The sequence below is a fragment of the Giraffa tippelskirchi genome, chromosome 4, assembly GCF_054371585.1.
Source record: "Giraffa tippelskirchi isolate mGirTip1 chromosome 4, T2T-mGirTip1v1.2.pri, whole genome shotgun sequence".
Classification (NCBI taxonomy): domain Eukaryota; kingdom Metazoa; phylum Chordata; class Mammalia; order Artiodactyla; family Giraffidae; genus Giraffa; species Giraffa tippelskirchi.
Window position 1 is genome coordinate 4,428,523 of NC_137278.1, and position 25,695 is coordinate 4,454,217.

General features: G+C 46.8%; 1 protein-coding gene across 9 annotated transcripts in view; it reads right to left on the reverse strand.

Annotated features, from left to right (window-relative positions):
- CFAP77 (cilia and flagella associated protein 77) overlaps positions 1 to 25,695 on the reverse strand; it is a 149,290-nt gene that overhangs the window by 85,760 nt on the left and 37,835 nt on the right. The window lies entirely within an intron of this gene.

A 25,695-nucleotide genomic window follows, 5' to 3' on the forward strand; every position in this document is an offset into this window, starting at 1 on the left:
GGCTCCAGAGATCTGAGAGGGTCAGTGCCAGCTCCTGCCACAACAAGGACCCATGTACCAGCACCAGGGAAGGCTTCTAGGATGTGTCCACAGATTGTTTGATTTCACACATCTAGTTCGGCCTGGAGCAGCGCTCTCTGGAGATCAAAGTAGTCCATCCTAAAGGAAATCAGTCCTGAATATTCAGTGAAATGACTGATGCTGAAGCCCCAATACTTTGGCCATCTGATATGAAGAGCCCACTCATTGGAAAATATCCTGATGCTGGGAAAGATTGAGGGCAGGAGGAGAAGGGGGCAACAGAGGACGAGATGGTTGGATAGCATCATCAACTCAATGGACATGAGTTTAAGCAAATTCTGGCAGATAGTGAAGGACAGGGAAGCCTGGTGTGCTGCAGTTCATGGGGTTGCAAAGAATCAGACACGACTTAGCGACTAAACAACAAGACATCTCTGAATACAGGAAGTGATCCTGATGAGTGTGCGGTTTGGTGGGTCAAAAAGCAGGTGTGGGAGCCATGATTATCTGCCTAGGCTGAAGCCCAAGCTCTGGTACCAGCTGATCAACTTTGAGCAAGGACTTCACCCCCTGGGGAGTCTGACTCAGTCTCTCCAGTGGTGAAATGGAGATGCCAAATAGTAACTGCTTCCAGGGAATATTATGAGAATCAGAAAAGATGATGCCCATCCAGCATGAATCCTGAAAAGTGACTGGTTTTGTGGGTCCAAACCACAAAAACACTGGCCCTTTGATATGTTTAACCCAATACTGCCCAGTGCCTGTGATCCTCAAACAGTAAAGGGGGCCATTACTGTTACGCTTGTGTTTGCAATGACCAACATCATGAACACAGTTATCAAATCTAACGATGTTCAGGGCAGGTCACATTGGTACACACGCTGAAGCTTGGTGGTTTCATTTTACAATAAAGAGTCTTGTAAATAATTTCCTAAGTAACCAGTTCATCTCATCAGAGAAACCTCCCTGATGTGAGCGTCATCGCTCAACATAAATTTGCAGACAGGTAAGTGCCAGGCATTGTGCTTGGTGCTGGGGACACTAAATGAGAGACAAAATTCTTGCCCCTCCCACCCCCGCCCTCACCCAAAATACTTGTAATTTCCTGAAGGATAGAAAGAAAGGAACAAGTGATCTGGGACAGTTCATAGGAGCCGTGATAGGGGTCTGCTCGGGTGCTGGGCTCTACTGCCGGATTTAGCAAATAAAAAAATACAGATGCACGTGTGTGCTTAGTTGCTAAGTCATGTCCAACTCTTTGTGATCCCGTGGACTGGAGCCCACCAGGCTCCTCTGTCCATGGGATTTTTCAGGGAAGAATACTGGAGCAGGTTGCAAATCCTACTTCAGGGGATCTTCCTGACCCAGGGATCGAACCTGTGTCTGTTGCATCTCCTACATTGGTTGGCAGATTCTTTACCACTGTGCCATCTGGGAAGCCTCAAAAATGCAGGAGAGCGAGTTAAATTCACTTCAGATAAACAATGAATAACTTTTTTGGTATAAACATGTCCCAGATAGTTCATGCAGCATACTTATTATTGCACAGGGCATTCTTATTATTCATTGGATATCTGAAATTCAAATTTAACTGGACATCCTATATTCTAGCTGGTGGCCCAAACCTCATAAAAATCCCATTTCACCCTCAGAGGAGGGCCAAAGGCTGTTGTCATCCTCATCAGAAATCATTTTGACTTGAGTGATGACCCCCGGCACATTATCAAGTGACGGGCCCACATATGTCATGGTCCATTTGGGCTGAGATGGCAGAATGCCACCACTCGGGCAGCTTAAACAACACATATCTATTTCTCCCAGTTTTGAAGGCTGGGAGGCCCAAGATCAAGGCCTGGCAGATGCCATGTCTACTGAGAACTTGTTTCTGGCTTCAGGTGGCTAACTTTTCGTTGTGTCCTCATACGACCGAAGAGGAGAGGGAGCCGTCTGGGGTCCCTATCATAAGGGCACTAATTCCATTCATGAGGTCTCACCCTTCATGACCTAATCACCTCTCAAAGGCCACCACTTCCTAACACCATCACCTGGGGGATTAGGTTTCAACATATGAATTTGGGGAGAGGGGTTTTAACATATGAATATGGGTGCATTCAGTCCACTGCAATGCATCTTTCAGGTAAAAATTACACTACCCAAAATTACAATACCCTTGAAACAGAATCAGAGAAGGCAATGGCGCCCCACTCCAGTCCTCTTGCTTGGAAAATCCCATGAACGGAGGAGCCTGGCAGGCTGCAGTCCATGGGGTCGCTAAGAGTCAGACACAACTGAGCGACTTCCCTTTCACTTTTCCCTTTCATGCACTGGAGAAGGAAATGGCAACCCACTCCAGTGTTCTTGCCTGGAGAATCCCAGGGATGGGGGAGCCTGGTGGGCTGCCGTCTATGGGGTCGCACAGAGTCGGACACGACTGAAGGGACTTAGCAGCAGCAGCAGCAGAAACAGAATGGTGGCCCCGTTGGTAAAGAATCTGCCTGCCAATGCAGGAGACACAAGAGATGAGGGTTCAATCCCTGGGTCGGGAAGATCCCCTGGAGGAGGAAATAGCAACCCACTCTAGAATTCTTGCCTGGAAAATTCCATGAACAGAGGAGCCTGGCAATCTACAGTCCATGGAGTCACAAAGAGTAGGACATGACTGAGCTCACACACACACACACAAAACAGAATGCCCCTGAAAAGAAAGCCTGTTACAGCTGTATTAGCTAAACCCCAGGGCTGGCCAGGCTTCCCGTCACCAACCTTCCTGATTATGTTTATAGCACAATGTAAAAATATCCCTAAATGGAAGAAACATGAGATGCCAAGAAATGGCTTTAGAAGTCTGTGCAGGACCTGAGGGCATGGCCCTTGACTTTTGTTGTTCAGTCGCTAAGTTGTGTCCAACTCTTTGCAAGCCCGTGGATTGCAGCACACCAGCTTCCCTGTCCTTCACCATCTCCCAGAGTTTGTCCATTGAGTCGATGATGTCATCCAGCCATCTCATCCTCTGTCGTCCCCTTCTCCTGCCTTCAATCTTTCCCAGCATGAGGATCTTTTCCAATGAGTGGGCTCTTCGCATCAGGTGACCAAAGTATTGGAGCTTCAGCTTCAGCATCAGTCTTTCTGATGAATATTCAGGCTTGATTTCCTTTAGGATTGACTGATTTGATCTCCTTGCTGTCCAAGGGACCCTCAAGAGTCTTCTCCAACACCACAATTTGAGAGCATCAGTTCGGCGTTCAGCCTTCTTTATGGTCCAACTCTCACATGACTACTGGAAAAACCATAGATTTGACTATACGGACTTTTGTTAGCAAAGTGATGTCTCTGCTTTTTAATATGCTACCTAGGGTCGTCATTGCTTTTATGGACTTGGGGCCCATAAAAAAGATAGAAAGATCGGGGTGGGCCTCACTTCAAGGGCCAGAAAGCCCTTCGGGCAGAGCGGATGCTCCTGACAGTAGCGATTTCTGCCCTGGGGCTCTGTTATCTGCCTGGCTTCGGAGTTCCAGGGAGCTGGGTTTGTAGCCACATCCTCCAGATTATTTTGTGGGACCTTCCCAACTTCTGCCTCTTGTCCAGCGTTATTTCCTGGCAGGTTTTGGGTGACAGTCGCTGAGGCCAAATCCTTCAAGGCCCATGGCTTTCCTGACCAAGAGAGCACTCTGACTGCTTCCCAGACACTCCTGAGTTGTGCACACAAGGCTGACACCTCCATCAGGTCCTGGGGTGCAGCAACCAGGGTTTGTGGGACTTTGATGTCTCGTCCAAGCAGAAGAAAAAAGTAAACATACCTATTTGTAAAATGTAACGTTTAATCTAAAATAAATGGGCTCACGAAGACAAAAGTACCCAGAGCCCGTGAACTTTAGGCCACGTATGACCTGGTTTGTATGTCTGTGGTCACCCACAGAATGCTCAAAGCGCTGGACTCGTTTGGAAAAGGGCCCAAATTTCTTTCTCAAGCAGGAATAAGTGAGGGGACTTCCCTGGGGGTCCAGAGGTGAAGACTCCGAGCTTCCACTGCAGGGGGCGCTAGTGCCATCCCTGGTCAAGGACAGTAAGCTTCCACGTGCTACAAGATGCGGGCAAAAAGTTAGGAAAAAAAAAAGATGGAGCAACTGGTAGAATCTGAATAAGGCTGGTGGATGGAACCCATGTCAGTTTCCCGGCTGTGATATTTCACTAGTTATTTAAGATGTCACCATTGAGGGAAGCCGGGTGAAGGGTACTAGGGGCCTCTATGCATTGTTTTTGCAAACTTCCTAGGAGTCTATAATTATTTCAAAATTAAAAGTTAAAAAAAAAATGGTGGAGCAAATGAGATCCCCCTCATGCAAGAGAACGTCGATGCCAATAAAGGGCGAATGGACTTTGCAAATAACTCTCATTTTCTGGGAAACACATATGCACCCATGTGTCCCCTCACGTCCTCCCCCTGCCCCCCGTTCAGCTGCCGTGGTATTTTCCTTCATTATGCCAGCGCCTCAGAAGTAAACCTCTCTAATTTTCTACACCGCAGCTATTTATTTAAATGCTAACTCGCATTATGAAGTGATAATCCACACGCGCAGGAGATAATTTATGAAGCATTTAAATTAAGAGGAGCAGCTAATTGAGAGCATGTGTCTTATAAGCCTTGCTAACACCAGAAAACTACAAATTAGGGGGGATGCAAGATATTTCTATCTTGCTTTTATCTTCTCTTGGAAGGCGCTTGGAGGAAAAAGACCTCCGTAACTGCACTTGCTGGTCTCCATAGCCCCTCTGGTGGCGAGCGTCCCTGCCCTGGCACACTCAGGCTGTGCAGAGACCACCTTCTCCCCAGGCAGGGTCTGCATTTTCCCCACCACCCTTTTGCTAACAAGGGAGCCTTTTTTTTTTTCTTTTGAAGATTCTCAGCTGGATGACAAAGATGCAAAGTGGCAAAGACTGGTACTTACTAGGCATTCACGCCTGATTGGAGAAAGAGAGGAAATTTGGGGAAGGGGAAAATCCAAAGAAAATAGGATGCATTTTATAATTATTTCAGTTCTTTCATTCTGAAAAGGACTGCCTGGGTTTGTGCAGAGTGGCTGAGAGGGGCACTGCGTGTGCAGGCGTGTTCCTTCACTTTCCCCACTCCCCGCCAACCAAAGAGTTTAGTGAGCACCTACTATGTGAAAGGGTCTCCCCTGGTGGTTCAGTGGTAAAGAATCCATCTGCCAATGCAGGAGACACGGGTTCCATCCCTGGGTTGGGAAATCCCCTGGAGTAGGAAATGGCAACCCACTCCAGTATTCTTACCTGGAAAAACCCCATGGACAGAGGAGCCTGGGGGGTTACAGTCCGTTGGGTCACAAAGAGTCAGACTCAGTGACTAAACAACAACTACTACGTGAAAGACACTATGGGAAGAACCACAAGCAAAAGAGACATCCCAGTCCCTGGTCACGTGATGTTCACATTCTAAACAGAAAGGCAGATATGACAGGATGGAGTGATTAATTAGCCTGTGCAGGTGTTGAGGGGAGGGGCGCTGTGCCCTGGCCCAGGGTGGTCAGGGAAGGCTTCCTGGGAGAAAGACGCTTGAGTTGGGGCCTGAAGGGTGAGGACTAGCTGGGTGAGAATGAGCTCAGCAAGGGCAGGAACTGGTGGGGACGGGGACATAAGACTCCCAGTGTTCCCTGTCCCAGGGAGGCCTGACCTGAAATAAGTGGAGATGATCTTACTAAGTGAAGTAAGTCAGACAGACAAAGACAAATACCATATGATATCACTTATATGTGGGATCTTAAAAATGATATAAATGAACTTCTTTACCAAATATACAGTTAGGGAATTTGGGATGGACATGTACACACTGCTATGTTTAAAATGGATAATTTACAAGGACCTACTGTACAGCATAGGGTGTTCAATGTTATGTGGCAGCCTGGATGGGAGGGGAGTGTGTGGGAGAATGGACACATGTGTCTGTACGTCTGAGTTCCTTCGCGGTTCGCCTGGAACTATCACAACAATGTTCATCGACTATACTCCAATACAAAATAAAAAGTTTTAAAAATAGGTATAGACTCACACACATAGAAAACAAACTTATGGTTCTGGGAATTTGGGTTTAACAGATGAACACTACTGTATGTAAATTAGATAAGCAAGGTCCTATTGTACAGCACAGGGAATTATATTCAATATCTGTAATAACTTATAATGGAAAAGAATCTATGTAAGTAAAAATATGTATATAAATATATACATATGTAAAGATATAAATCTGAATCACTTTGAAACACTATGGATCAACTATGCTGCTGCTGCTGCTGCTAAGTCGCTTCAGTCGTGTCCGACTCTGTACAACCCCATAGACGGCAGCCCACCAGGCTCCCCCATCCCTGGGATTCTCCAGGCAAGAATACTGGAGTGGGTTGCCATTTCCTTCTCCAGTGCATGAAAGGGAAAAGTGAAAGTGAAGTCGCTCAGTCGTGTCCGACTCTTAGCGACCCCATGGACTGTAGCCTATCAGGCTCCTCCATCCATGGGATTTTCCAGGCAAGAGTACTGGAGTGGGGTGCCATTGCCTTCTCCGTGGATCAACTATACTTCAGTTTAAAAATGCTAATGTTTGGGTCCCGGCCCTAAATATTATGCAATCAAAGAATCTTTGTAACCTAAGTTACAATCCCCTTACTTGTGGGTTTTGCAAATTCAAATAGTATTCATATCAGATATTCACAGATCAAGGCAGATATTAATGCTCTTTTTTTAAATGTAAAAGCTGATTCTACAGATTTTTTTAATTGAAGTATAATTGATTTACAACATTGTGTTAATTACTGCAGTACAGTAAAGTGATTCAGTTATACACATAATCTTTTAAAAAACACATTCTTTTTCATTATGATTTATCTCAGGATATTGAGTATCATTCCTTGTGCTATACAGTAGGACTTTGTTGTTTATCCATCCTATAGATAATGGCTTGCATCTGCTAATCCCAAACTCCTCTTCCACCCCTCTCCCACCCTCACTCCTTGGCAAGCACCAGTCTGTTCTCTATGTCTGTGACTCTTTTCCTGTTTCATAGATAGGTTCATGTGTCAGACAGGAACGTCCTAAGGTTTCTGGGGACCATTCCTCCTGCCCAGTTCATTTGGTGCCTCTTTTTGAGTCGAATTTTTTTTTGTCTTTCATTTTTATGTCGCCTCATGCCTTCACCCAGTTCACCCTGTGTGTTTCTAAAAACTAATTGCTCCCATAAAGCTCCAGGGACAGTGGTTAGAGAAGCTGTCTGTTCTGTCCTAGGGCCCTGAGGCAGGATTTGACAAAATTGGGGGACTTTTTACAATATCCTTTATGGGGAGTCTATAAAGTAGTTCTTGCTTATTGTAGAAATCCAGCGATCGGATGTGTATGCAGCCAAAGGAAACAGTCCTCCTGCCCACACTCCATCCCCTCAAGACTCCAGGTTAACAGCTGGGTGTGTCCTTCTAGGACTTTCTCACTTAAACATATGCACATATGTCAACATTTGTACGAAGAGAGGGAGTTTGCCCTACATCAGTGGGATTTGCAAGGTGTCTCTTTCCCTCAAGCACAGCCTGTAGGTATAACTTTGGCTTCATGTCTGACTCTTTGCGACTCCATGGACTCACCAGACTCACCAGACTCCTTTGTCCATGGGATTTTCCAGGCAAGAATATTGGAGTGGGTTGCCACTTTCTCCTCCAGGGGATCGGAACTGAAACCTCACTTCCATCTCTTCCTGTGCTGTTAACCTGGGTAAGCCACTGAACGTTTCCAAGCCTCAGTCTCCTCATCTGCAAAATAGGGGACATCAAGAGAGCTCATGGGAAAACATCCACAGAGGCTGAGCTTGGGGTCCAGGCCCAGGGTGCACATTCAGTTAATGGCAGCTGTCCATACCCTATCTGTTGACCAGAAAAGTAACACATTTCCTTTCAACATGAAATTATAAAATGTGAAGATTTTAGGTACCATTTCCTGACATAGGTACCATGACATAGGTGCCATTTCCTGATAGCTCAGCTGGAAAAGAATCCACCGGCAATGCAGGAGACCCTGGTTTGGTTCCGGGGTCAGGAAGATCCCCTGAAGAAGGGATAGGCTACCCACTCCAGTACTCTTGGGCTCCCCTTGTGGCTCAGCTGGTAAACAATCCACCTACAACGTGGGAGACCTGGGTTCGATCCCTGGGTTGGAAAGATCCCCTGGAGAAGGGAACAGCTACCCACCCCAGTATTCTGGCCTGGAGAGTTCCACAGACTGTATAGTCCATGAGGTCGCAAAGAGTCAGACATGACTGAGTGACTTTCACTTTCACTTTTCCTTACAAACATCTGACAGTCTCTCTTGTTAATAGATAAAACTGTCTTCCATATGGAGATGTTCCCTGTGAGCAGGTTTTATTTGGATTTCGGTCAGTCCACCTCTTTCCATGATTCCCATCTCAGCCCTCTGCCCAATGCCACCCCCCACCACCACCACTGCCAAAATTAGGAAGTCCCTCCGTTAGGGATTCCTAGCTCAGGGTCCCTTGGAGTAGAATTCACTCTGTGCGTCTAAGATGCTTGTGCATCCAAGGCTAAGTTCATGCCCTTTGAGGCCAAGCCAGGTGAGGTTTTGCCTCTTCCCATAGGCAGGTCACAGGGACACATCTGTCCTCAGGCTGACTTCAAGTTTCCCTCCAGGGATCACATTTCATATTTCTGTCTGCCGCCAGTTACAGCGACCCCTCCCTCTCTCTTTGCATCATTAGACTGGTGCCCATTTTTCTCCCATGTCACTGGGGTTCTTCCACTGAGGCTAGATCCGCTCTTTTCCTGGGAGTAACCTCCGGCATGTGGTGGATGCCTGGGAAAGCCCACCTTCTTCGGGTTATCCAGGTGGGTGGTCCCGGTGGACACAGAGTCTCCAACCTCATCCAGCAACCCGTTCCAGTTTCCCAGCATGAAGACAGGCATGGGTCTTTGTTGTAGTACCAGAAACAACGCCTAGCACCTAGTGGATGCTCAGAAATGCAGTGTGTTCCACATTTTTGAGCACCTGTTCTTTTTTTTTATTGGTGTATAAAAGCTGAAGCTCCAATACTTTGGCCACCTCATGCAAAGAACTGACTCATTGGAAAAGACTCTGATGATGAGAAAGATTGAGGGCAAAAGAAGGGGAGGATAGAGGATGAGATGATTGGATGGCATCACTGACTCAGTGGACATGAGTTTGAGCAAACTCTGGAAGATGGTGAAAGGGAAGCCTGGAGTGCTGCAGTCCATGGGGTCACAAAGAGTTGGACACGACTTTGCAACTGAACAACAATAGTTACTTTTCAATGTTGAGTTGATTTCTGCTATACAACAAAGTGAATCAGCTACATGTATACATATATCCCCTCCCAGTCGAGCCTCCCTCCCACTTCCCCCCGCCTCCATCCCACCGCTCGGCTGAGCTGGGCTCCTTGTGCTACCCAGCAGCTTCCCACCAGCCATCTATTTCACACATGGTGGGGTATGTATGTCAGTGATACTCTCCTGATTCATCCCACCCTCCTTGAGTACCTGTTCTGCGTCTACCTGTCCAGCAGAGGGCTGGCCAGCAGGTTGAGGGAGGGGATGGTGAAGTCGGGGAACACAAAAGAAGCATATGAGCAGCCTGTGCATGGAAAAGGCAGCTGCCCTGGAGAGGGATGGAAGGTGGCCCTCAGATGACGGGCGCCCAAGTGCAAGCGGCCAGTCCTTGAGCAAGGCAGTCTGCAGCGGCTGTGACCTCTCTCAATGTGAAGACCTTTTGGTCCAGCAACTGCTTGGTTAAGTTTTAACCTACAGAGGACTTCCCTGGTGGTCCAGTGGTTAAGAATCTGCCTGCTAGTCCAGGGGATGTGGGTTCGATCCCTGGTCGGGGAAGATTCCACATGCCACAGAGCAACTAAGGCCGTGTGCCACAACTACTGAGCCTGCGCTCTAGAGCCTGAGAGTCACAACGACTGAAGCCTGAGTGCCCTGGAGCCCACGGTCCACAACAAGAGAAGCCACCGCAAAGTGCAGCCCGTATTCCACAGCTAGAGAAAGCCCGTGAGCAGCAGTGAAGATCCAGTGAAGCCAAAAATAAATATTTTTTAAAAAATTTAACCTACAGAAATACTTGCACGTAGTTATAAACACGTTCTTGCAGTATGATTCGATAATGTTGAAAACCTCGACAGGACAGTGGGGGGTCCAGGGGTGATGCGGGCTGCAGATCTGATGGTCCATCCACGGAATGCGATGCTAAGCTTTGAAAAAGGAGGCAGTGGTATACCCACTGCTGTGGAAAGATGTCCCACTTCTGACGCAGATGAAAAGAAAAACCCATTGGTGGGAAAACCAAACAAACCAACGGGAACGCTTGCATGCACTTGAACGTTTTCTGGAGTAACTCAGAAGAAATGCCCCACAGAGATCACTCCCAGGGAACGGGGCTGGGTTTCTTCTCTCTGTCCCACGGGAACCCACTCCTTTCCTGCTGCGCCAAGACTGAGGTTTGTATCCAAGGCCACACACTAAAGCAACTGGCTCCCTCCGGGATCTGGGGACTCTGGCTGTGTGACAGTGACTAATCGCTACCTCTCTGGGCCTCTTTCTTCAATAAATAGATGTCAGGTGCCTACCGTGGGCCAGGGACCACAGAGTCCTCTCTGGGTTTCCCTGATCCCTCCTCCTTAACACTTGCAGAGAAAACCAGGAGGACCCTTGGGGCTTTTAAAAAATGCTTACTGTTTTCTCAAGGACGTCGGCTCTAGAGCAGAGACGGGGGAAATCGCAGGCGCTGTGACTGGGCTGAAGCGGTGCCACCGGGTCCACGCAGGAAGCCTGCCTCTTTAACAAAGCATTGCCGACAACACCAGTAATTGCCTTGTTACGGCCATCGGTGTCATCGTTCACCGGCCGGTCCCGGGAAGGGCCCTGGGGAGCAGTTCTACCTTTGCTAAACCAATAGCCCCACGACAACCCCCCGTGGTCTTCCTTTTGCTGTCCCCGCAGAATAAATCCTCCAGCGCTCTTTGCTGAATGATCATGAAGACATGATTAAAGCTCCAGATTTATAGCTTCCCTGGGCTGGAGAAATCAAGCTGTTCCCGCTGCTAGGGCTGCCCCCCTCAGCTGCTGGAGACCAGTGAGTGGCAAAATGGAAGTGGTCCCCAAGCCAGAGGCAAGATGCAATTAACACATCAGCCGAATTGTAGCAGCGGCACAAATGGGATGGACCACGGGGTCTCTAACTCCTCCTGCCGTCATGGAGGGAGGCAGGCAAAAGCACGCCCTGAACCAAATCACGCATCTGGATTTTGTCTGACCCGGAAGCACATGGCCCTTCACTCAGCCCCGGCCCACCTGTGTTATCTATAAGCATTCCCCTTGCATAGTCACTTTCTAAACGTCACCCTTGAAAAGTGTGTGTGGCCTGTTCCTCTTGGAAGAACACGTCTGATCAGAAGTGAAGATTTCTGCAGGTATCAGAGCACATGTGTCCAGTTATCACTGCTACTAGAGGCCCAGCCATCATTCAGGGCTAGCATGTGCCAGGCACGAGGCTGAGCGTTTTATGTTAAAGAAACTTCATACATTTTTTCCCTATTTTTAAAAAAATAATTAGTGGAGTATAGTTGATTTACAATGTTATGTTAGTTTCCGCTAACAAAGTGAATCAGTTATCCATAGACATACATCCACTATTTTTAGATTCTTTTCCCACATAGGCCATTACAGAGTATTGAGTAGAGTTTCCTGTGCTACACAGTCGGCCATTATTCAGTTGAGTTCAGTTGCTCAGTTGTGTCCAACTCTTTGCGACCCCATGGACTGCAGCATGCCAGCCTTCCCTGTCCATCACCAACTCCTAGAGCTTACTCAAACTCATGTCCATCGAGTCGGTAATGCCATCCAACCATCTCATCCTCTGTCGTCCCCTTCTCCTTCTGCCTTCAATCTTTCTCAGCATTGGGGTCTTTTCAAATGACTCAGTTCTTCACATCAGGTGGCCAAAGTATTGGAGTTTCAGCTTCAGCATCAGTCCTTCCAATGAACATTCAGAACTGATTTCCTTTAGGATGGATTGGTTTGATCTCCTTGCTGTCCAAGGGACTCTCAAGAGTCTTCTCCAACACCACAGTTCAAAAGCATCAATTTGTTGGCACTCAGCTTTCTTTATAGTCCAGCTCTCACATCCATACATGACTACTGGAAAAACCATAGCTTTGATTATACAGACATTTGTTGGCAAAGTAAGGTCTCTGCTTTTTAATATGCTATCTAGGTTGGTCATAGCTTTTCTTCCAAGGAGCAAGCATCTTTTAATTTTATGCCTCCAGTCACCATCTGCAGTGATTTGGGAGTCCAAAAAAAAAAAAAAAAAAAAAAGAAATAAGGTCCTTATTGCTATCTATTTCATATATTTGAATTGTGGCACTGGAGAAGACTCTTGAGAGTCTCTTGGACTGCAAGGAAATCAAACCAATCAATCATAAAGGAAATCAATCCTGAATATTCATTGGAAGGACTGAGGCTGAAGCTGAAGTTCCAATAGCTTGGCCACCTGATACAAAGAGCCCACTTATTGGAAAAGACCCTGATGAAGGGAAATATTTAAGGCAAAAGGAGAAGGGGTAGACTGAGGATGAGATAGTTAGATAGCATCACTGACTTAATGAACATGAGTTTGAGCAAACTCTGGGAGACAGTGAAGGACAGGGAAGCCTGGCGTGCTGCAGTCCATGAGGTCACAAAGAGTAGGACATGACTTTTCAAGTGAACAACAACAGTGTGTATACGTCTATCTCATACATTTTTAAATTAAAAAAAAATTTTTACTGAAAGTCACATAATACAAAATTGACTGTTTTAAAATATAAAATCTATGGCATTTAGTACTTTCACAATGTTCTACAACCACTGCCTCTGTGGAGCACCAAAACCTTTTCATCACCCTAAAAGAAAATTAGTACCATTAAGCATTCACTACCCACACCCCATCTCCTCAGCCCCAGGCACCTACTAATCTACTTTTAGTCTCTATGGATTGATCTATTCTAGAGATTTCATATAAATGGAATCATACAATATGTGCCCTTTTGTGTCTGGTTTCTTTCATTTAGCATCAAGTTTTTGAGGTTCATCCACCTCAGGTGTCAGGATTTCCTCATGTGCATGGTTGTATAATACTCCATTGTCTGGAGAGACTACATTTTATTCATCCCTTCATCCATTGATGGATGGGCGTATGATTTTGAAGTGGGTGCTGTCATCATTCCCATTCTACAGAGGAGGAAACGGGGTGTTTGAAAGGTCAAGTCGCTTACCCGAGGCCCCCAAACTCATGAAGTGAAGGAGCCCGGGTGTGGCCAGGCGGTCGGACCACTGAGCTGGCCGAGAACCAGGAGAGGAAGCAGGGCAAGAGCAGTGGCAGGGGGAGCAATGCAGGGAACGGGACGCAGTGAGTTTTCTGCAGCAGAAAAGCTCTTCGGGCAACCTTAAAGGGGCTGGTCAGGGGCTTCCCTGGTGGCTCAGTGGTCAGGAATCTGCCTGCCAATGCAGGAGACACAGGTTCTATCCCTGATCTGGGAAGATCCCACATGCCTGGGATCAATTAAGCCCATGTGCCACCACTACTGAGCCTGTGCTCTAGACCCAGGAAGCCCACGTGCCACAACTACTGAAGCCCGGGCTTGGAGCCCTTGCTTTGCAACACGAGAAGCCACTGCAATGAGAAACCCCCACACCACAACTAGAGGAAAAACCCACATGCAGCAACAAAGACCCAGCACAGCCAAAAATAAATAAATAAATTTTTAAAAACTTGATAAATAAAGGAGTTGATCAGTAACTGGATGGTTTATGAAGTCTTACAGGGTATTCTGTGTGCTGTACTGAATGATATTTTAAGACTGGGATGATCAAGAGTAGTTTCTTAATGTCTCCAGCACACACAGACACACACACACACACCATCCATGCATCCATCTATCCATCCAGGCTGGATAGGATGCAGGGGGATAAATTACACAATTCCAGGGTTGTAAGCTGAGCTGCTACTGAGAACACAAGTCACAGTTTACCTGATTATCTTTCCATTTTTACCCCCAAGGCAAGTTTTCTTCCAGGATCTGGTCTGGTTATCAAATCTGTGAGTGTATTCACCCCTGGTTGTGCTTGGGGGAAAGAGTGTGACTTCAAAAGGGCTCAATCATTTCATGACTTTGTTCCCAACACTTTTATCTCCTTGTACACATCTCCATTCTTTTTCAGCAATAGCCTACTTGGAAAAGCAGCTGCTAGGTATCGTGAAAGGCATAACCCAAAGAAGGCTTCCTCTCAGAATTTTCCACAGTGTCTGTCTATATCTGTGCTGCCAAAGACGACAGCCACTAGCCACAAATGCTATTTAGGTTTATTTATTTTTTAACTATTTTATTTTATACTGGAGTTAAATGGAAAGATAATGAAAAGATAATCAGGTAAACTGACTTGTGGTCTCAGTAGCAGCTCAGCTTACAACTCTGGAATTGTGTAATTTATCCCCCTGCATCCTATCCAGCCTGGATGGATAGATGGATGCATGGATGGTGTGTGTGTGTGTGTCTGTGTGTGCTGGAGACATTAAGAAACTACTCTTGATCATCCCAGTCTTAAAATATCCTGGAGAAGGAAATGGCAACCCACTCCAGTATTCTTGTCTGGGAAATCCCATGGACAGAGAAGCCTGGCGGGCTATAGTCCACGGGGTCACAAAGAGTCAGACACGACTCCTCGACTAAATAACAATGATACCCGATTAGCTATGATGGTTTCAGGTGAACAGTGAAGGGACTCGGCCATACATACAGAAGCATCGATTCTCCCCTGCAAACTCCCCTCCCATCCAGGCTGTCACATAACACTGAGCAGAGTTCCATGTGCTACACAGTAAGTCCTTGTTGGGTATCCATTTTAACTGTTTAGGTTTTTGGAAACAATTGAAAATTTAGTCTTTGGTTGCATGAGCCAGCTCTCAAGTGCTCAGTGTGCCCCTGAGATGGCGGTGCCGCTGTCAGATGGAGCAGAAACAGGTGGCTTCCATCACCGAAGAAATCATTAATAGGGCTGCGCTGGTCTACACAGTGCCAAGTCACCAGGGAATGGTCTCCATGTCACTCTGACCTGTGTAGACCTGATCTTAGAAAGGAAATACACATTTTCTTTAGTGGAATCACAATTGTTGATAGGATACTACTTTGCTTCAGAGGGAAGGGGAAGTGGATAGATTACACAGGGCTGGGAAGATTCAGCCCAGATGCCCCATGTGGAGGAAAGGAGGTGGGTGAGTCAGGATCCGCTGAGCTGTCCATGCGCCACCCACCACCCCCACCCCACCCCCGCCGCCAGGTACAAGCAGGTGGAGAGGTCTGCTGATGAGGAAGACATCAAAATCCCCGGCAAAGTGGCAGCAGCTATAAACACCACTTGGCGTGATGCAGGCCTGCTGAGGGCCCGGCCGGCACGAACGTGTCTGGCTCCAGGACGACAGGATCCTTCTTGAGGTTCTGATTTAAGGCCTGGCAGGGTTTTCACTGCAGCGTCCCAGATCTCACACGCGCAGCGAGGTCCCGCTCTGAGTGGGAAGGAGACCCGCAGCTCAAGCCCAGTGCTTCTTTGCTGCTCTGAACTGCCGAGAAAATGGGCCCATAAAACACGACGAGGGAGGCAAGGGCCTCGGGAAGGAAGGGACCGGAGCTATTAGGCTCCTAACTGTGCCGGGGAGAGCTGGGCTTGGGGACCCTGGAGACCGGGCTCGTGACGTCGGATGCACAGGCGGGTTTAAGGAAGGGAACAGAAGGACGTTCTTGGAGCTGGGATTACCCGAGGTGGACTCCAAAGACAAACATGCCCGCTCCTTTATGCTCCTTCCCTGTGTGCCCGTTCCCCTTCCCTTCCTCTCTCTGCTTCCCTGGGAGCAGGCAGCAGCCGTTTGTTTTCGCCTGCCAGTGGAGGCTTGAAATATTACAAAGGTGGCGTGTGGAACGCTCCCCGCGGCCCTGGCCCGATGGCACGCGCGCAGACATAAAAAGCAAATACCATCAGTAACCCGTCGCCAGAAACCCAGCAACAAGCCGAGAGTTTTTCTCCCTGCCGGGGCTGTTAGCGGCGATGTATTTCTCCCTGCACTAAGCACCATCTTTCCCAAGGCTGCATTACAATGATTTATAAACCCCATTTCTGGGGAAAACGAATAGATCAAAGCGAAGAGAAAGAAAGGGAGACATGAGCAGCTGGAGGAAGATATTGAAGCATGAAACAAAAACACAAATGAAAAACTAGGCAGTGACACAACTGAGCTATTCCTCGCTGCACTCGTATCAGAGAAAAATAATAGCAAAATCTTGATTTTAATCCTTTTTTTTCCTTTGATGTGATGCAGCCTCTTGTCAGTTACTGCGGTTCTGAGCCACTGGAGGGCCAGTGCGGGAAGAGGCTACCCAGCATTGCAGTGGGCAGGGGGCTCTGCCAGGGGATGCTCTGATCTCAGCTGCAGCCTCGCCTCCCTCACCTTCAGGGGGAGACTGTCCTAGGGGTTCGGATGGGTCCTGAGTAGACAGAGGGCTGCCCTTTGTTGCCCTGTGGTAGGGGCATGACCTTTTCAAGATCTCCAGCTGGATCAGAAGCCTCTTCCCATCCGCTGTTGCCTAGACCGAACAGTTTCTTTGACCTGCTGTCGTCCCATGATGACCAGAGGGAGCAGAGACAGACCGGAGGTCCGGCGTGGCAGCAGGACCACTGTGATGGATGCCCGTCTGGAAATTTCAGTTAGGCTTTTGTCCTGAGCTCCCGGCCGTCGATGAGCCGTAGAGTCAGCTGAGGAGGGGGCATGGCCAGGAACAGGCACACACGCTGGGCAAAGAACAGGAGACGTCAGGGTGGGGGTGAGGCCAGGCTGGCTGGAGGAGGTGCCCCGGAAATGTGTCTTGAATGAAGGACAGCTGCTACCGTGGACAGGTTCTGTCCCCAGTCATCCAACCGGGGCAGCCTTCCCTGCCCCTGTCCAGCTGTTTACCACAAGAAACACAAGTTTTTAGTTAATCCTTTATGGTCTGTTTTTCCCCCATTAAAGCATTATCATGAGCAAGGCACCTTGTCTCTCTCATCCACCGTCATCTCCCCAGAGCTGAGGCTGGTGCCTGACACATAGTAGGTGCTTCATAAAAAGGCAGTGAGTGGGACTTCCCTGGTGGTCCAGTAGTTCAGGGGGCTCGGGTTTGATCTCTGGTTGGGGAAGTAAGATCCTGCATGCCCTGCAGTGCAGCCAAAAAAAAGAGGGAGATGCTGTATGAATGAATGAATGAGTGATGAATGAAAGAATATGAGTGAACAAATGAATGAATGAAGGTCAGGCACTCACTTTCTGATTCAATTCCGGCAGCAATGCTCCCAGGTATGTATGATTATCCTCATTTTTACAGACGGGAAAACCAAGAGCAGTTATGTAATTTGTTCAAGGGCATGAGGCTAACAAGCGGCTGAGGCAGGATGAGAGCTGGGGTCTGTGGACCCAAAGCCCACACACTGGCCACCACATTCCGTGGCCTCCCCAAACCCTCAAGTTAGAACTTCACGCCTTACACTGACAATGTTGTCTTGTTGGGAACTGAGTGGGGAACGATTATGGAGGATTTGTTCTTATTTTTAAGGTGAGAAGCCCACACAAAGTATTAACGGGTTCTGCTGCAGTGACAGAGGACATTGCCAGGAGCCAGATTCCATCCATCCCTAAGGAGGCCTAAGCAAGGTCCAGATAAGGTCTGCAAGTAGAATAAGAAGGCTGCCCCCTCCTGTATGAGATACAGCAGGAGTTCTTCCCGCAGGCTAATTTATCCACTTCTCTTTTAAAGGTCAAGGTGATGAAACAAAGTCTATATGGGACCATAACCAGAGGATAATGTGCATGGAGTGTCAGGACATTTTGGGTCCTCATGGCCCTCAGGTGCTCTCAGTGACCAAGCACTTCTGACTGAAGAGGACTTTGAAAGGGGGGCTTTGGTGTGTGACTCGGAGGAGGAGAGCTGCCTTCAGCCAGGGGTTGGTTGAGGTCAACAGATGGTCCTTGTGTCCTGGAGTACGTGGCCAGTCCACCCTGCAGCCTGGATCGTCAGTGACGCACCTGCCTTCTCAGCTCAACGGTGAGGGTAGCACTGGCTCTGGCTACACCTATGGGCATGACCACTTTCCTAAAAAGCCAACATGCCAGGACTTCCCTGATGGCCCAGTGGTTAAGAATCCACCTGCCAAGGCAGGGGACGCAGGCTCGATCCCTGGCCCGGGAAGACTCCACGTGCCATGGGGCAACTAAGCCCAAGAGCCACAACTACTGAGCCCAGGTGCCTACAGCCTACGTCACCGAGGTGAGACGCCCTCACCCCGCAACGAGAGGAGCCCCTGCTATGCTAAAGAAAGCCCCCACGCAGCAACAAAGACCCAGCACAGCCAAACGTAAATAAGTAATTAAGCAAAGAAATAAATGCCTTATGTATCAAAAAACCCAACGTGTCAGTCACAAAATTAAGAGCACTTATTTGCTTTTCCGATGGAGTCTTCACTTCTATTAACAGAAAAGGATTCACCACCCCATTCCTTTCTAAAGGGTGTTGTATCACGTTATCCCACCCAATCGGTAAAAAGAAAAAAAGGTGATTTGGGGGCAGCTTCTCCAGAACATAGCTGCCAGGAGGTATGTGGAGACACTGATTCTACCATCTGTTCCCTTCCACTGCAGGCAGCAAAAACCCCAGGAACATCTGAATACTTCTGATGGAAAAAGAAGCTTAATTCCACTTTACTCGTGTTGGTTAGAAAAACCAAAGTTTCACCCTCAAAGTTGAAAGCAAGCAAACTGTCTCACACTGGTTGTTTAATATTTTAGAGAGCGCGCGAGTTCCCGGCATGACAAGTTACTGTGTTTTCTGCCTGATCTGATTTTTAAATAGACGAGTTACAAAACTCCTGAAAATTGGAGTTTATAATTGAAATATTGATAAACTCTTTCCTGTAAAGAAGCTACTAGATACTGCAGTAATAACTAGGAAACAGGCAAAAAATAATAAGAATGCTTTTCTCTGCTTAGCCAAGAAATACAGTGGCAGAGTTTATTGCTTACAAAACACAGCTGCCTTTCCTCAAATTGCATAGGAAAAAATGAACCCCGATAAATTATGATGGCCCTAAATTCCAAAGATTGTACATCAATAATTGGGGGAGGCCACCATCATCTTTCTGGGCAGCCTACTTATTAGGATCATAATTTATTATTATTATGCTTTGGTGCAAATACACAGGCTGATAAAATTCAAGTCCATTAAAACAAACGTCCTCCTTTCTCTGAATCAGTAAGAGACACGGCTCCAAAAGGAAGTATTGTAAATTAGAAAAGCAAATGATTCCTATATACTCAGAAGAGAGACGCTGAAAGATAATTGAAGGGGGAAACACCCACTCTTATCCAGACTTTCTGAATCTTAGCCTAGAATTCAGGAATTGCCACCACAGTGGGCAGCAAGATGCAGGATTGGGGGCCACTATCTGATGCTTCTGGCCCCAGCCTCCAAACTGAAGCCCTTTTTATGAAATGTTTCTGTGTTTTTGTTTTTGTTTAATGAATTTTTTTCAGGTGTGATTTTAACTAACACGAAACACATCTGGATGTTTTATTTGGAATGAATTTTGGAAATCACTGAGTTACTCCCTTCCTCTTACTGAGGAGGAGCTGAAACTCACCGAGGGCATGCAGGAGAGAGTCCAAGCCAAGCATCAAGCCAGGCCCAGGCGTATCTAGCCTCCCTGCCATGATGCTTGACCAAAGAAAAGTCAAGTAGTTTGTGCTAACTGAGCACCCACCATGAATCCAACATGGCATCACTAAGTGCTTTTCGCGTGCATGCTCAGTCATGTCCAACTCTTTGTGACTCCATGGACCGTAGCCACCAGGCTCCTCTATCCATGGAATTTTCCAGGCAAGAATACTGGAGCGGGTTGCCATTTCATCCTCCAGGGGATCTTCCCAAAGCAGGATTGAACCAGCATCTCCTGCATTGGCAGGCGGATTCTTTACTCCTAATTTACCTGGTAAGCCAATTGCTTTTTAGGCATCTTCTTATCAGAAATGGATGGTCTTGATCCCTGTCTCCTGTACAACGTCACGAACCTCCGTCCGTAGTTCATCAAGCACTCTGTCTATCAGATCTAGTCCCTTAAATCTATTTCTCACTTCCACTGTATAATCATAAGGGATTTGATTTAGGTCATACCTGAATGGACTAGTGGTTTTCCCTACTTTCTTCAATTTAAGTCTGAATTTAGCAATAAGGAGTTCATGATCTGAGCCACAGTCAGCTCCCAGTCTTGTTTTTGCTGACTATATAGAGCTTCTCCATCTTTGGCTGCAAAGAATATAATCAATCTGATTTTGGTGTCGACCATCTGGTGATGTCCATGTGTAGAGTCTTCTCTTGTGTTGTTGGAAGAGGGTGTTTGCTATGACCAGTGCGTTCTCTTGGCAAAACTCTATTAGTCTTTGCCCTGATTCATTCTGTACTCCAAGGCCAAATTTGCCTGTTACTCCAGGTGTTTCCTGACTTCCTCCTTTTGCATTCCAGTCCCCTATAATGAAAAGAACATCTTTTTGGGGTGTTAGTTCTGAAAGGTCTTGTAGGTCTTCATAGAACCATTCAACTTCAGCTTCTTCAGCGTTACTGGTTGGGGCATAGGCTTGGATTACTGTGATATTGAATGATTTGCCTTGGAAATGAACAGATATCATTCTGTCATTTTTGAGATTGCATCCAAGTACTGCATTTCCAACTCTTTTGTTGACCATGATGGCTACTCCATTTCTTCTAAGGGATTCCTGCCTACAGTAGTAGATATAATGGTCATCTGAGTTAAATTCACCCATTCCAGTCCATCTTAGTTCCCTAATTCCTAGACTGTTGATGTTTACTCTTGCCATCTCCTGTTTGACCACTCCAATTTGCCTTGATTCATAGACCTAACATTTCAGGTTCCTATGAAATATTGCTCTTTACAGCATCGAACCTTGCTTCTATCACCAGTCCCATCCACAAATGGGTATTGTTTTTGCTTTGGCTCCATCCCTTCATTCTTTCTGAAGTTATTTCTGCACTGATCTCCAGTAGCATATAGGGCACCTACCAACCTGGGGAGTTCCTCTTTCAGTATCCTATCATTTTGTACAGGAGACAGGGATCAAGACCATCCCCACGGATAAGAAATGCAAAAAAGCAAAATGGCTGTCTGAGGAGGCCTTACAAATAGCTGTGAAAAGAAGAGAAGCGAAAAGCCAAGGAGAAAAGGAAAGATATTCCCATTTTAATGCAGAGATCCAAACAATAGCAAGGAGAGATAAGAAAGTCTTCCTCAGCGATCATTGCAAAGAAATGAGGAAAACAACAGAATGGGAAAAACTAGAGATCTCTTCAAGAAAATTAGATACCAAGGGAACATTTCATGCAAAGATGGGCTCGATAAAGGACAGAAATGCTAGGGACCTAACAGAAGCAGAGATATTAAGAAGAGGTGGCAAGAATACACAGAAGAACTGTACAAAAAAGATCTTCATGACCCAGATAATCACGATGGTGTGATCACTCACCTAGAGCCAGACATCCTGGAATGTGAAGTCAAGTGGGCCTTAGAAAGCATCACTACGAACAAAGCTAGTGGAGGTGATGGAATTCCAGTTGAACTATTTCAAATCCTCAAAAGTGATGCTGTGAAAGTGCTGCACTCAATATGCCAGCAAATATGGAAAACTCAGCAGTGGCCACAGGACTTGAAAAGGTCAGTTTTCATTCCAATCCCAAAGAAAGGCAATGCCAAAGAATGCTCAAACTACCACACAATTGCATTCATCTCACACGCTAGTAAAGTAATGCTCAAAACTCTGCAAGCCAGGCTTCAGCAATACGTCAACCGTGAACTTCCAGATGTTCAAGCTGGTTTTAGGAAAGGCAGAGGAACCAGAGATCAAACATTGCTGGATGTTTGATCATTGCTGGATCAAACAATAGCTGGATTGCCAACATCTGCTGGATCATCGAAAAAGCAAGAGAATTCCCGAAAAACATCTATTTCTGCTTTATTGAGTATGCCAAAGCCTTTGACTGTGTGGATCACAATAAACTGTGGAAAATTCTGAAAGAGATGGGAATACCAGACCATTTGACCTGTCTCTTGAGAAACCTGTATGCAGGTCAGGAAGCAACAGTTAGAACTGGACATGGAACAACAGACTGGTTCCAAATAGGAAAAGGAGTACGTCAAGGCTGTATATTGTCACCCTGCTTATTTAACTTACATGCAGAGTACATCATGAGAAACACTGGGCTGGATGAAGCACAAGCTGGAATCAAGATTGCCGGGAGAAATATCAATAACCTCAGATATGCGGATGACACCACCCTTATGGCAGAAAGTGAAGAGGAACTAAAAAGCCTCTTGATGAAAGTGAAAGAGGAGAGTGAAAAAGTTGACTTAAAGCTCAACATTCAGAAAACTAAGATCATGGCATCTGGTCCCATCACTTCATGGCAAATAGACGGGGAAACAGTGGAAACAGTGTCAGACTTTATTTTTTTGAGCTCCAAAATCAGATAGTGATTGCAGCCATGAAATTAAAAGATGCTTTCTCCTTGGAAGGAAAGTTATGACCAACCTAGATAGCATATTAAAAAGCAGAAACATTACTTTGCCAATAAAGGTCCATCTAGTCAAGGCTATGGTTTTTCCAGCAGTCATGTATGGATGTGAGAGTTGGACGGTGAAGAAAGCTGAGCACCAAAGAATTGATGCTTTTGAACTGTGGTGTTGGAGAAGACTCTTGAGAGTCCCTTGGACTGCAAGGAGATCCAACCAGTCCATCCTAAAGGAGATCAGTCCTGGGTGTTCATTGGAAGGATGGATGTTGAAGCTGAAACTCCAATACTTTGGCCACCTCATGAAAAGAGTTGACTCATTGGAAAAGACCCTAGTGCTTGGAAGGATTGGGGGCAGAAGGAGAAGGGGACGACAGAAGATGAGGTGGCTGGATGGCATCACTGACTCGATGGACATGAGTTTGGGTAAACTCTGGGAGTTGGTGATGGACAGGAAGGCCTGTCGTGCTGCGATTCATGGGGTCTCAAAGAGTCAGACACGACTGAGCAACTGAACTGAACTGAACTATCAGAAATGGAATTGCCTCTTAGAGTAAAATAATTCAGGAGAAAGGGCCAAGAGGGCATCTGGTCTACCCTGTCACTCAGACCTGATAACTGTTCCTCGTGAAGTCCATTGTTCTCTAATCTGGTGTATAGTTCCCATGACGAGGCACCCCTTCTGTATTAGGCAGCCCAACCCATTGAGTCCTAGTTGCCTGGCCGAGACCTGATACCTGGTGAGGATCCAGTGTTGGTGGCATTTAAATTGTTCCTCCCTCTGGAGCGAATTGTTTCTAGGGAACAGTACTTCAAAGACTTGAAAATCATTATTGAATTTAACCTTGGCCCTTTCTTCTCTTTTGACTTGTCCTCCCACGGCTTCTGGACGGCTCACCACCTTCTCCCCTTTTCTTCACGCCCAGTGTACTCCAGGTGGCCAGAACAGAGGAAGAAAGTGCTGGACAGGTATTGCCTATGTGTAATCTCAGTGCCCAGGGCAACACCACTTGGCCGCTATAAGATTGTTCTGGGGAACAAGCTTCATTTTTGCTTAGGCTCCCAAAGAAGTAAAGTCAAAGCTCTTATCAAGACATAAGCGGCAGGGGCTTCCCTGGTGGTTCAGTGGTAAACAATCCGCCTCCCAGTGCAGGAGACACGGGTTCGATCCCTGGTCTGGGAGGATCCCACATGCAACTAAGAGCAACTAAGCCCGTAAGCCACAACTACTGAGCCGGTGCACCACAACTACTGAAGCCCGCACATCCTGGAGCCTGTGCTCTGCAGCCAGAGAAGCCACTGCAATGAGAAGCCCATGCACCACAACAAAGAGTAGACTCCGGGCCCTGCACCTAGAGGAAAGCCCATGCACAGCAACGAAGACCCAGCACAGCCAAATAAATAAATAATAAATATATTACTACTTATAATTATTAATATATATTATTATTTATTTATCCAGAAAACTATGCATCACCAAATACTACAGGACTTCTTGCCTTTCCTGTGAGCATTAAAACTGCCAGCACCAAAAGACCATAGTTTGTGTCAGACCCACGGCCCACATCCACATCTGGGTTTCAAATCCAAACCAAACTCACCATCTTTCTGCAGATCTGCTCCCAGTCCGGAATTTTCTACTTTGTTTAGAGTTACCATCATTGACTCGGGTGTCTAAGCCAAAATCTGATATTCACCTTCAACTTCTTTCCCTTGCCCTCCACCCTCAATCAGGGAACTCCTAAATAACTCCCCAAGCCATCCCCTCAGCTACCGACTTAACCTAAGACCTCTCGCCTCTCCCCTGCACAGCTGCAGTGGCCTCCCCTGGGTCTCCTGGCCTCCAATCTATTGACATTCTGCAGCCAGGTGGTCTTGCAAAAACAACAAAAAAAATCAGTTCCTTTTATTTCACTTCTTTATTTTGAACTTTTTAAAGCATAGGACCAGAACTAAGATCTCCAGGTAGGCAGTGTGGTGTAATTGTTCAGCACAAGGCTTGGACAGCTACAGTTACTAGCTTATGTGGATAGCTATTTGGAGGTGTTTGGTTTTGTTTTGTTTCGACTGCCTTGGGTCTTCATTGCAGCACATGTGCCTCTTTGGTTGTGGCACACTGGCTCTAGGGCGCACGAGCTAGGCATTTGTGGTGCACGGGCTTAACTGGAGTTCATGGAATCTTAGTTACTCCACTGGGGATCGAACCTGGGTCCCCTGCATCGGGAGCATGGAGTCTTATCCACTGAACTACCAGGTAAGTCCTTGGATGAAAGATATAAATGAATCACACCTCCATTTCCTCATTTGTAGAAGGGGACCCATCTCACAGAAGCTTAGGACTTGATGCAAGCTAGTGTTGTCAATGCTTTCATTATTCACAGTCTAGGCCCACATCCAGCATGTGTCCACATTTTACAGTCATCTCTCCCAAATTCCACACTCCCAGGCCCCACGCGTTTTCCCCAGCAGCTCTCATACACAGCATCCTTCTTGTCTCCTTGATTCTCCAGATGCTGTTTCCTTTACCTGGAATATCCTCCCCAACTCATTTGCCTACCAAACTCTTAAGCATCCTCCAAAACTCAGGCGTCAAATTTTAAAATATTGACAATAGCAAGCATGAGTGAGAATATGGAGCACCCAGAACTCTCATCCACTGCTGGGGAGGATGCAGAATGGCACGGCTCCCTTGGGAAACAACATAAAGTGTCAGTCGCTCAGTTGTGTCTGACTCTTTGTGACCCCGTGGACTGTAGCCCACCAGGCTCCTCTGTCCACGGAATTCTCCAGGCAAGAACACTGGACTGGGTTGCCGTTTCCTTCTCCAAGACACTTATAAGTGTTGTACTTATTATGTAACCCAGCTCCCACTCCTACGTATTTACCCAAGAGAAATAAACATATATGCCTACGCAAAGACATGTGTGTGGCTGTTCATCACAGAATTATTCATAGTAGCCCCA